Raw genomic sequence first — 11,573 nt, 5'->3', positions numbered from 1 at the left:
GGGTCAGTCCACCCACTGCCCCGGCAGCCACTGCCTTCAAGCCTCTTTAGTGTGCCCTCAGACCGTCATGGGCATCCAGTGGGAGGCAGGATACTTGATTACCTCGCTCACTGGTGGTCGGTAACATCAGACCTTTGGGTACTCCAGATAGTCCAAAGGGGCTATTCCCTCATATTTGTGACAACTGCACCACCCATGCCACCTGCTTATGATCAGCTGACAGAGGACCATCTCTCCTTGCTCCACCAAGAAGTGCAGATTTTCTAGGCCAAGAGAGCCATAGATAGGTTGATTGCATCAGAAGTAGGCCATGGTTGTTATTCCCGCTACTTTCTGGGGCCAATGAAGGATGGAGGACTTTATCCTATACTGCATCTGCACCTCCTCAACCTCTTTTTGAAAAAGAAGAAATTCAAAATGCTCACGCTCACCCCAAGTTTTGTCTGCCCTAGACCCAGGTGACTGGATAGTTGCGTTGGAATTGCATGACGCATATTTTCACATCCCTTTCCTCTGGCCCAGAGACACTATCTGTGGTTCACGGTGAGCCAAGGGCTCTTTCAGTTTGCTGTGCTACCTCTTAGCCTTACCAGCACCCCTTCGGGGTTCAACAAGGTGATGGCAATGGTCGCAGCTCATTTGCCGAGGTCTGGAATTTTAGTCTTCCCCTACCGCGATGACTGGCGGTTGAAGGCGGGCTTACCCCAGGCAGTTGTCACCCACCTTCAGACTACAGTGAACCTCTTGCACTCGCTGGGGTTCACTATCAATATGCAAATTTCTCACCTGACTCCCTCTCAGACACTCCCTTTCATCGGTGCTGTTCTGGACAGGGTGTAGATTTGGGTCTATCCTCCCAAGCAGCGAGTTCAGGATATTGAGGCTATGATTTCGATGTTTCTGCCTCTAACATGGATGTCGGTGAGACTTGACTCTGAGGCTGTTCGGCTTCATGGCCTCCTACATCCTGATGGTGGCACATGTCCGCTGGCATATGCAGGCTCTGCAGTGGGACCTGAAGGCCCAGTGGGCTCATTATCAGGGGAATCTCCCCAATATGGTCCTGATTTTGGTGGGAACTGCAAAAGACTTACAGTGGTGGCTAACGAACCACAATTTAGTCAGCGGACGCCTTCGGCAGAGTCAGAGTTTCACATAAACCTGTGGGAGCTTCAGGTGATTTGCTTGGCATTAAAAGCCTTTCTTCCTTCGATCAAGGGAAGGCTGGTGCAGATGTACAGGGACAACACCACCGCTTATGGTACTGCAACACAAAGGATGGGGTCCTGGACCTTGTGTCAATAGGCTCTGCACCTCTGAACATGGCTGGAACATCAGGGTAATTTCCTGGTGGTTCAGCATCTGATGGATCTCGGAAAGCGAGAGTGGACAAACTCCGCTCTAGCAGATCACAAATGACATCTCCAGGCAGAGGTAGTGCAAGGTCTCTTTCAGCACTGGGGAGAGCTTTTGTTGGATCTGTTTGCCACCGCTGAGAATGCGCAATGTCAGTACCAGTCCTGCTATGAGTTCTCAAAAAGATCAAGAACAACCGGGCCCAAGTCATTCTTGTGGCTCAAGATTGGGCAGGGAGTTCTGGTATCCTGAGCTGTGGAACATGACCATCGATCTTCCAATCAGGCGCCCTCTTTGAGAGGATCTTCTCTTGTAACAAACAGGGTAGGGTTCTGCACCCTCCACCTGAATGCGTGGAGATCGATCAGAAACAGTTGATAGCTTTCAACCGTCCACCTGAAGTCTCTGGTTTTATTCTGACAGCCAGGCGTTTCTCCATCAAGTCTGTATATGCCTGATGTTGAGATAGGTTTTTGTCATGGTGTGCTTCCCACAATGTTGAACACCTTTCTGCACCTTTATACAAGGTTCTTTTAATTCCCCTATCATTGGCCCAGCCAGGGCTCTGCTATTGGCTCGTCAAAGGATATCTTTCTGCAATCTCTGCATTTCTGCTTTGACAGAACCAACCGTCTCTTTTCAAATCCCCGGATGTAACCACAATCCCTAAAGGTTTGCATGCCCCCACGCCGTTTATCATGCCTCAGTAGGACCTCAACCTTGTTCTCACTTTCCAGATATGTGCCCCATTTAAACCTTTGCACAATTTCCCACTTGCATTTTCAGTGTCGGTTACAACAGCCAGGAGTCAGTGAATTGCAGGCCCTCCCGGATACCCTGCCCACACCTCTTTTTACCCAGAAAAGCTGATCCTCTGGACACCTGTCTCCTTCCTTCTGAAGGATGTCACTCCTTTCCATGTAGACCAGAACATTATCCTCCCTACCTTCTTTCCTCCACCTCATGTTTCCAAAGAGGAGGAGCGACTACACCATCTTGACCCAAAATGACTGTTGTCGATTTACCTTGATTGCATTCTTCATGGGCTATGTCGAAGCCCAAAAAAAAAGGCTATACAGAAGCAGACCATCTCGCAATTGATTACCTTTGCATTAAAATCTACGCATTGACCAAGAAACAGCTCCCTGAGGGCCTGCAGGCTCACTCTACCAGAGCCAAGGCTGCGACCACTGCATTAGCATGCAGCATTCCTCTCCTGGGCATCTGTCAGGTGGCGATGTGGGCGTCACTGCACACCTTCCCAAAACAATACTGCCTTGACTGTCAAGTCCGGTGCGACAGGCATTTCACCCTTTCGGTCCTGCAAGACTTTGGTCTAATCAGGTTTGCTGACCTACCTCCGGGGAGGTATAGCCAGGGTAACTATTCTAAGCAAAAGAATCTACAGCTGTAAGTCTCTATCAGATGAACAAGTTACTTACCTTCGGGAGCAATTTATCTGGTAGAGACTATCTATCTACAGATTCCTTATCGATGCTTCCAGCTTCCCCGTTCAGTGAACCGGTTAAGTTGGTCAGTTCTCATTGTGGCTCCGCGCTCCTGGTGTGTGAAGTCTGGAAAGTCATTGACGTCAGCGCACTGAGATGACACCTATATCAGTACCACGCATGTTTTTCCCAGCATTGGAACTGAAAAACTCCACCTACCAGTACTGCTCAAAAATCTTCAAGATCTAGTCTAATGCCTGTGGATATTCTAAGGTAAGACGTCTACGGCTAAATAGAGCCTCTACCAGGTAAGGCATTACCAAAGGTAAGAAACTTGTTCTTCAAGGAGAGGAGGGAAGCAGAGGAGTAGCAGCGTTGGGTTGGAGAAAGACCAGGCGTCTGGGTGAAGGCAGGCCACAGACGGGCTCACCTTTGACATGCCTTTGGAATGTGTGCGGCGCACCCATGCTGCAGCTACCATTAAGTAGAGGCAGCAGGGGGGTGAGCTTCAGGGTGGTGGGTGGGACTAAGCTATGGCAGGAAGCACAGTGTGGAGAGGAGGTGGGAAAGGCCGCTGCTGGGGGGGAGAGAAGGGTGCGAAGGAGAGCAAAACAGCAGGAAAGAGGAAGAGAGCAAGCACCTTATAGAGTGAAATTAAAAAAACAAAAGGGCTGAGACTAAAAGAGGCTGATAGGCAGCAAGGATTGAGTGAAAAAAGGCAGAGAGAAACATTAGAGAATGAAAGGCAAAAGTACAGATGAGTGGCAAAGAATGAATGAGAGATGCCTAGAAAAATACAAGCAAAGGCTGAGAAGTGCTCAATAACGCGGCAGACAATAAAAGATAATGGAAAGGGATAATGTCCGGTAAGCGGCAAAGGAGGTCAAAGGGCAAAGCAGCAGAGAAAGTGTTGAAACGGAAGAATAAGAAAGAGAAACAAAGTCGGGAAGAGAGAGATGAGGGCAAGGTGGGGAGCTTCATGACAGCACTGGAGCTGGACCCGACAGGGCTGGGCCTGGTTGGAGGACCAAGCCCAGGTAAGGGTGCAGGAACATGGCAGTGGCCAGGTGAAGTATGTTTAGATGCATTAACACATTAAAGCCAGACCTATTGGCTTTTCCAGTGCTTGTTGTAGCTTGATATGAACATGGTCAATACATAGTTTGTTGCCCATTGTTTATCCTGGGTTTGTGGGTGAATGGTTGTAGCAAACCCTGTTAATATTCAACCATGAAATGTACAGATTAACTAAAAGAGTATCAAACTCCTTCTTATTTCTTCACTTCTACCTCTTCCTTGTCTTGTTTCACCTCCGTTTAGGAGGGGGTTGTCTTCTTATTCTTCATCATCAGACAAAGGTGCATGTCATTGTGTTGCTTTCTGGAACGTATTACATGGATCATGTCGTGCTGTATGGTCCTAGGATGTGATTTTGAAGTACAAATATATGTTTTAGTGTATTTATTGACAGTGTGTGCAAAGCATTATATCTCGGTGTCCATGGTCACTAGGAATTCATGTTGGTGATCAAAAGACAGGACAAGCATGTCATAAGGCCATCTCCTATCTACTAATCAGAGATAGGAAAGTTTTTTTGCTAGAGTTGATTCATGACACCCAAGCCAAGTATTCCACTCATGCAGTCCCATGGAAATTCATGTGACTTATTAGGTTTTCACTCCTTTGCCAATATCTGATATATTTTGGAATGTAATCTACTGGTCTTCTTTCCGAAGAAGACCTTAACCCTTTCCGTGCTCATGACGGAACCACTCCGTCATGAGCCATGGGTGCCCTGTGCTCATGACGGAATGGTTCCGTCATGCTGCGGCCGTTGGCTAATTCCCCGCCTGTGCGGGCGATTAGCGCAGTGGGCGGAGACGTGACGGAACCACTCCGTCATGAGCACAGCTCACCCGTGACTCGTGACGGAGTGGTTCCGTCACGATCACAGCGCCACCGCAACTGCCCCCAAACCCCCCCCCAAGCGCCGCGGTGGAATTCCTGCCGCGGCGAAGGGGTTAATAGACGTATTGAAGTAAGTTACAGTTTTTGAGATGCTGTGGACCATGTCTACCCTGTCCTTATGTGGGTAGCGTATGTGCAGCACAGGTAGCAGCAGGTTCAACATGGATGTTTGGAGTGCTAATACCCCCATTCCGGTCCACATCACTACCTATCTCTTGCAAATTAATATTGTTGTGATGGCAAGCAAAACAACCATTGACAAAATGAAATAGGTCTTGCCATGCGAGAGCTATTTGGTTTGTCAATGTCTTAGCTATGTTGTACAGCAGTGCGGCTGCTGTGCAGCATGGCTAATAGAAAAGAAAGCCCTTTTATGCAACCCGCACTGACTACGAGGGACACTGATGTGTTATTCTTTGCTTTCACAAAAAAAACAAAAATTGAAGTTGTAAAAAGTGAGAAGGATCATGGCATGGCTGAGAAAAGAGTCTCACAAATACATAAAAAGTGTTTAAGGGAAAAACCTCACTTGATTAATCATCTTACTTCTGACCTGAACTTCATTGTGTTAGCCCCCTCTTTTGCTTCCTCGCCCTAAGTGTGCCGGGTATACCCAGATGTGGGTCCCGGGCTCACTGTGCCACTGGATTCAAGCTATCCTGGCTGAAGAGGGCTGAAACCCCGAAACCGGTCCTAGGATGCTTGTTTCCGGTCCAGATAGGACCTGGCTTGGCAGTTTGGGCTGGACTGTTCCCATGAGGCACAGGATCAAGACTGATTTGCATATGGCCAGGTCTAAACTGGGGTGGCATGGTGAGCAAAATAATGATGCATTTAACCCAGATCTCTTGACTGGGGGTGAATGTTTTGATTTGTTCTGCATTCCGTTCATCAATTGTGTGTCTTTTGCTTCCTCACCCCATGAAGACAGCTCCAAAAAGGTTATGCAGAGCTGGGATCATAGCACTGTCTGCATCACTATGCATCCTGGAAGGACCTTTGTTTTTTTTTATTTTGGGAGGGGACAAGCAATGAAAGGGAGGAGGAAGTGGGAGTGGTGAACAGGTCAGGCAACAACTCTTGAGGGAGTAGAGGCCAGCAAAAATGCAAAAGGGAGGGGCAAGTAAAAGGGGAAAAACGTGTCTTTGAAAGAGACGACCAGTGGAACGGCACTTGGCAAAGGAAGCCGTACTTGAGCCATGGTGCAGCGTAGGCACAAACACATGAAATGGAAGTGAATCTGGCACTCACTGGCCAAATAAAAGCAAGGAAATTAGACTGATGATGAATTCAACCAATGGTAAACAATGGGCAGGCTCTAAGCAGCCTGTAAGTAAACAAAATGTCTTGCAAGCAACAGCATGCATTGTCTCGGGCGAGACCTAAAGTATAGGACATGGGTAAGAGGGATGGGACAAACTCTCAAAAAGGCAAAGGGCATAAAACGACAAAGTGCCCCCAAAACATTTAGTGGCTCTAGGGTGAAGGCAGGAGAGTGTTTAAGAATGGGGCTGGGATGCGCCCTACCTAAGGAGCAACAACAATGCTATATAAAGGTGATTTTAGGGTTATGGTGTGGGGAGAGGAGAGGTAAAGGGGGTAAGTGATTTTTTTGGGTTCAGGGGTAGGTAGAGGTAAAGAGAGGTTAGGGTGATTGCGTGTTTCAGGGGTGGGGAAAGGTAAAAATAGTTACGGGCGATTGTAGGCTTTGGGGTAGTTAGAGGTAAAGGGACGGAAGTGTGATTTTAGGGTGTGTAGTGGGTAGATGTAAAGAGAGGTTAGAGTGATTTTGAGGCTCAGGGGTGATTAAAGGAAGTAAGGGTGATTTTAAGGCTCCGGGGTAGGTAGAGATAAAGGGAGGTAAGGGGGATTGTAGGGTTCAAATGTTGCTGAAAGGCAAACGGCAGTAGAGGATTTTGGAGTTTAGGTGTGGGTAGAGGTAATAGGAGGTAAGGATGATCCAAGGATTAAGGGGGCTAGAGGTAAAGGGAAGTAAGGGTGATTCTATAAAGTACTCACCAACCTGTAACCAAGTTGTCTTTCAGGCAAAATAAAAATGCCAAAAAAGGATCGGAATCCGAGCGCAAGCAACAAGGAAGAACCTTAATCAATAACTGAATTAGTACTTGGTCTATTCTCCAGGGAAGCAACAAACACAGGAGACAAAACAACTGAAAGCTGACGTGCTCACTAATGAAAAGCAAGAAAATAAGAGAGACAGTGAAACCAAGTAATGGCAATGCCCAAAGACCTTTTTTAAAATATATATATATATATATATATTAAAAGTAACAAAACATCATGACATATGCTGTCTCGTGGAGCATTACAGTACCTCCCATGTGGGCAATGGCTGCCCTGTTCTATATGAAACTCCAAAGGACAGCCTGGTTTCACGAAGGCTGCATGTGGTGTATGGCAACGATATACCTTGCTGCCTCTTTTAGAGTTATATTTGAAAGTTTGTTTTGGGCTGCCGTTTGTATGGGTTCACATAAATATGTTCTTATTTAGGAAACAACCCACCAAGTTTTCACATCCAGTCTTTTCCCTCCATCACAGTCATTTAGAGACTCCACCACCAGGCTTTTAAGAAGCAGAATAATTCCCGGAAACCATAGAAAAGGAGAACGTGCAGGGTGTGAAATGAAGGAACGTCTCGTTTTTCTGAGCATATATTTTATTTTTAATTCTGGCACAAACACTTAAAGCAGAGGCCTTGGATCGCGCTAGAATAAAACTTCATAACAAAATCTACAGTGAATGCTTGTTAGTCCTAAAAACCAGAATCCTGAGATTAACAATGAAGACATTATTCGTCAGTACATGTTTAAACCAAAAGACAGGGCAATGACAGCAAAGAGTAAAGTAATTGGCTCTTTTTACATTTTCTAGGGTCATTAAATCATCTTGCATTTGCCTGAGCTTTTTGTATTGTATGCACAAAAGCGCCCTATTTATGAACGACGAAGCACTAATGTTGCCATGGTGCTGGTACCGGAGAGACAATCAACAACTGAGATAGTTATCGCCCATTGGCACTCCTGCAATTATAATGTATTTCCATCAGGTCTTGTTAATGGGCTGTTCATTTTTCTGCTCTCGGAATATGAAACTGGGACATGTATTCATTCTATAGTAGCGGGTGTTTCGGGGCTGTTCGAGGCTTGCTAGACAGCCCTTTGTGAACCGGGCTCCATTGTCGCTGCTTGCATGGTCCGGAAGTGGTTGGTGGTTTGTGAGACCCAGCTTTTGTAGGAGAAGCTTGGCACTCTTATGGCATCTTATCACAGCACAGGGTTCCTGCTACGCCTAATTTGGAGCTGGAGGTGAAGGGCAGAGAGTACGTTAGGTAACCTAAAATTTGCCTTGGGAATGCCGCCACGGGAGCTCTATTAAGCGGTTAGGGAGACTGGGAATGTGCTTGACCCGGTGGTTTCAGGGTGCCTTAGTAAAGAGAGAGGCTCCTTGGACAGGATTATGGAAACGGAATCTGATAGAGGACTAGGGCTAAAAAAAAAAGACTATGGGCAGTGAGATGTAAATTACTTCTACTCCTACTACGTCAAATTCATTATTAGGCAAAAACAGGCATAGGCTTTTCGGGGGAAGTAAGTCAAGATGTGACTGTTTCTTTAAAAGGGTTCCTGTAAATTTAAACAAGTCCAACCCAAAGGGTGCACTGATGGTTTCTAAAAATTAAATGCAAAAACAACAATTGATGGACAGAAGGCAGAACAAATGTCATACATTCACCCCAGTACAGAGATCTGGGCCTAAATCCATCGTTTTTTTGCTCACCATGCCATTCCAGTTTGGACCCAGCCATATGCTTGTAGTGAGTTCTCTCTGAATACGTACAGGCATTGTTAAGTTAGCATAACCACGTTAAATGTTAGAAAGCCATCTTTTTGCTTTTGCACACGACACTGCGTTTACATGTTATTTCTTAAAACAAACTGCTGACTCGAGACTTGCTTCACACAAGAGCAATCTGTTGTTACCATCCCAAAGCTCTGTGCAGCGACCTTGGTCTGTACACGGTGTGACAAATAGTCTGGATTATTACACAATGCATGTTTTTCACTCTAGGTTGATCGGCCCACTATTTAGCCATAACACACGCGCAGCTGCAAATGCCTGAAAGTTGATGCTTTTAATATCACAGACATCATGTTTATTATTCAGACCGAAGACGAGCCTTCCTGCGAGAAGACTCCTGATGCTCCTGTGATGTGATTTCACTAAGCTGATCTTTGAGGTATGGGGTCCCCTATTCAAGCCTAAGAGACCTTCTATTAGCATAATAATAATATTAGCTTCTTAGTAAAGGGAAGGTGGTAGTATCCACTGTCATTATAACATGATCACCCCTTTTATATTCTATGGTATTGTAACTATGTTGCTGGTTTTGATATTAATCATTTGTCTGCTTGTATTAGCCAAAGTACTGCATCTTAGGACACGTGGTCTATAAAAATAAACCCCTTTTATTTACAACGTGTCTCTGTTGATTATTGTTGTGGACTGATGTGAGAATAATATACGAACAGGTATTTCCGATTCCCACCATTCCTGAGTATGTACTGAGTCGCTTGTTCTGGGTTGTCTATTCATTGGGACCGCCGAGCTGAATCTCGGATAACGAATGGGACACTTATGCTAGCCGGATACTGGGTTCTGGGTTCTGAGGTGAGTTTCTGGTACAACACAACTCACTGAGGTCCTGGGGTTCGACGCATAGTTCTGTGTATAAGCAGAATCCCTGCAACATGGCGCACCTAACGTTTGATCTATGAGTTGAAACGCCTTAGTAGTGCTTACATTTAGTCCACAACACCCTCATTCTTGTTTCCGGATAACAAGTCTGACGGATTTAAACCTACCTAGTTCTATTGATATAGGTTCCTTCAAGCTTGATCATTAAAAAGGTTATTGAACCCTTGTGCTACTGAATACTTGTAGTATAGCTTGTCCTTATGGCGGTAGACATTGCGGCGCACAGCCGTGCAGCTCTGAAACGTCATTTGACGCAGTATGGGGTGCCGGACACGGGCATGGACGTCATCTTTGTGGTGGGAGCCGATGCGGCTCACTGCCGTGCCTGCTAACTATGCGCCGTATAGGACACAGGAGATACCAATATCTGCTTGGCAACATCAGATTTGGTTTAATGGCGCCCTCCCCCATGTGGTTATACCGCCGAGAATGGGCCCTTTATCAATTGCAGGGGCCACTTGGCCGGTACTAGCCGGATTTACGCCTCATCCCCGTTACCTCACGGTGACGGTGGCTGAATTGCGTGTACTACACACTGCCCTTATATCAGTATATAGGGCGTTGGTGCAGTATGTGTCGCGCACTGTACAGGCGGGGGCGCCTGTTAGTGCGGGACAACCTAGTGATCGTCACGCGGTGGTCATTAGTCCTGTTATGGTCAATTCTGTTATGGGCAAGCGCCCCCTCACAAGGGATGATTATCCTTTCTGGCTTGCTGAAAAATTTGACCAAATAGAGGCGGTTTATCCGCATACAACTCCTGTGGAAAAACACAGGATCCTCACCATTAGTTTGCCTAAAGACTTAGTTCCCCATATAGATGATTGTGTATCCTGGGGTAAGATTTTTGCTGCGACGTACGCGCAGTGCTTTGGCACTCCGTCTATGTTACAGCTGCCCTCCATAATTAAACAGGTTCAAGAGGACCATGGAGCGGAGTCTGCGATAGAATTGGGGATGCGGCTCCTCGGAGATTTTGGCCTGGTGGCTACCATGATAATGGGAAACCTTAAGGGTGATGCGTTGCACTTTCAGGTTCGTAATGAACTGAAGAAAGTTGCTGAAGAGGACAAGCCGCAGGAATTTGCTAAAATAATTTCAGAAGCATATCGTGATTTGGGTCGTAGCTCTTTAGGAGTTAAGCCTGTGATCAAAAATCCCGATTCTAAGCAGCAGGGTAAGGCAGAAACTTCTGGTAAGGATGGTCGGCCAATTTTTCCAAAACAACCTTGGCGGACTAAACAACAGGGAAAGCAGCAGCAGAAACAGGGCTCTCGGCCTGCCTCTCCCGTACAGTCAAGTAGTGAACGCACTTATGATCTGCGAGATCGTGCTACTATTAAGTCTCCTGATAGATTTCAGGTTTCTGAACCGCGCTCTCCTCGTTCTTCACAGGAAACATCGGCTACACAGTCTGGTGGCGGAGGCGGTGGCAAAGGTCGGGGTGCTCCACAACAGCGTGACCAACCCCGACAGACTGAGGGTAAAGGCAAGCAGGACGAGTTTGCTCGACAAAGACCCCCGTTTCAGAAGAAGAAAGTGGCGGCTCTGACGGCAAAATATGCCTCAGATAGTGCGGACACAGCTTCAGAACCGGACATGGGCGCTGACGCTACTGGACAGCGCGGCAGAAATTACCATAGTCCGTCAAGCTCTGCGTCCATTTCTGGCGGCGACAGCAACTGATGTATTGGTTACTGTTGAAACAGCTGACACCAGAGTGGCTCCCCCTGATAGACTTTATGAAATAGTCTTATTAATAGAGGGTGACATACAACGTACTATAAAAGGGATTTTTTGGGATAATCTGACCACCACCTATGATATCCTCCTAGCGGAGGCAGATTGGCCCCCAGCCTTCATTTTGGAAGCTCCTAGAGGGGAGGAGAAAATCCTCCCGTCCTTTGCGCACACGGTGCCTAAGGACCAAGCTGAAATGTACGCTGGTGAGTGGGCGCTGGCGCTTGCGCCAGCGGTATATCGTACTCAAGTGGGTTGGGACCGGTTGTCCCCCTGCCATGA

The sequence above is a fragment of the Triturus cristatus genome, chromosome 6, assembly GCF_964204655.1.
Source record: "Triturus cristatus chromosome 6, aTriCri1.1, whole genome shotgun sequence".
NCBI classification, from domain to species: domain Eukaryota; kingdom Metazoa; phylum Chordata; class Amphibia; order Caudata; family Salamandridae; genus Triturus; species Triturus cristatus.
This window is presented reverse-complemented; position numbering follows the sequence as displayed.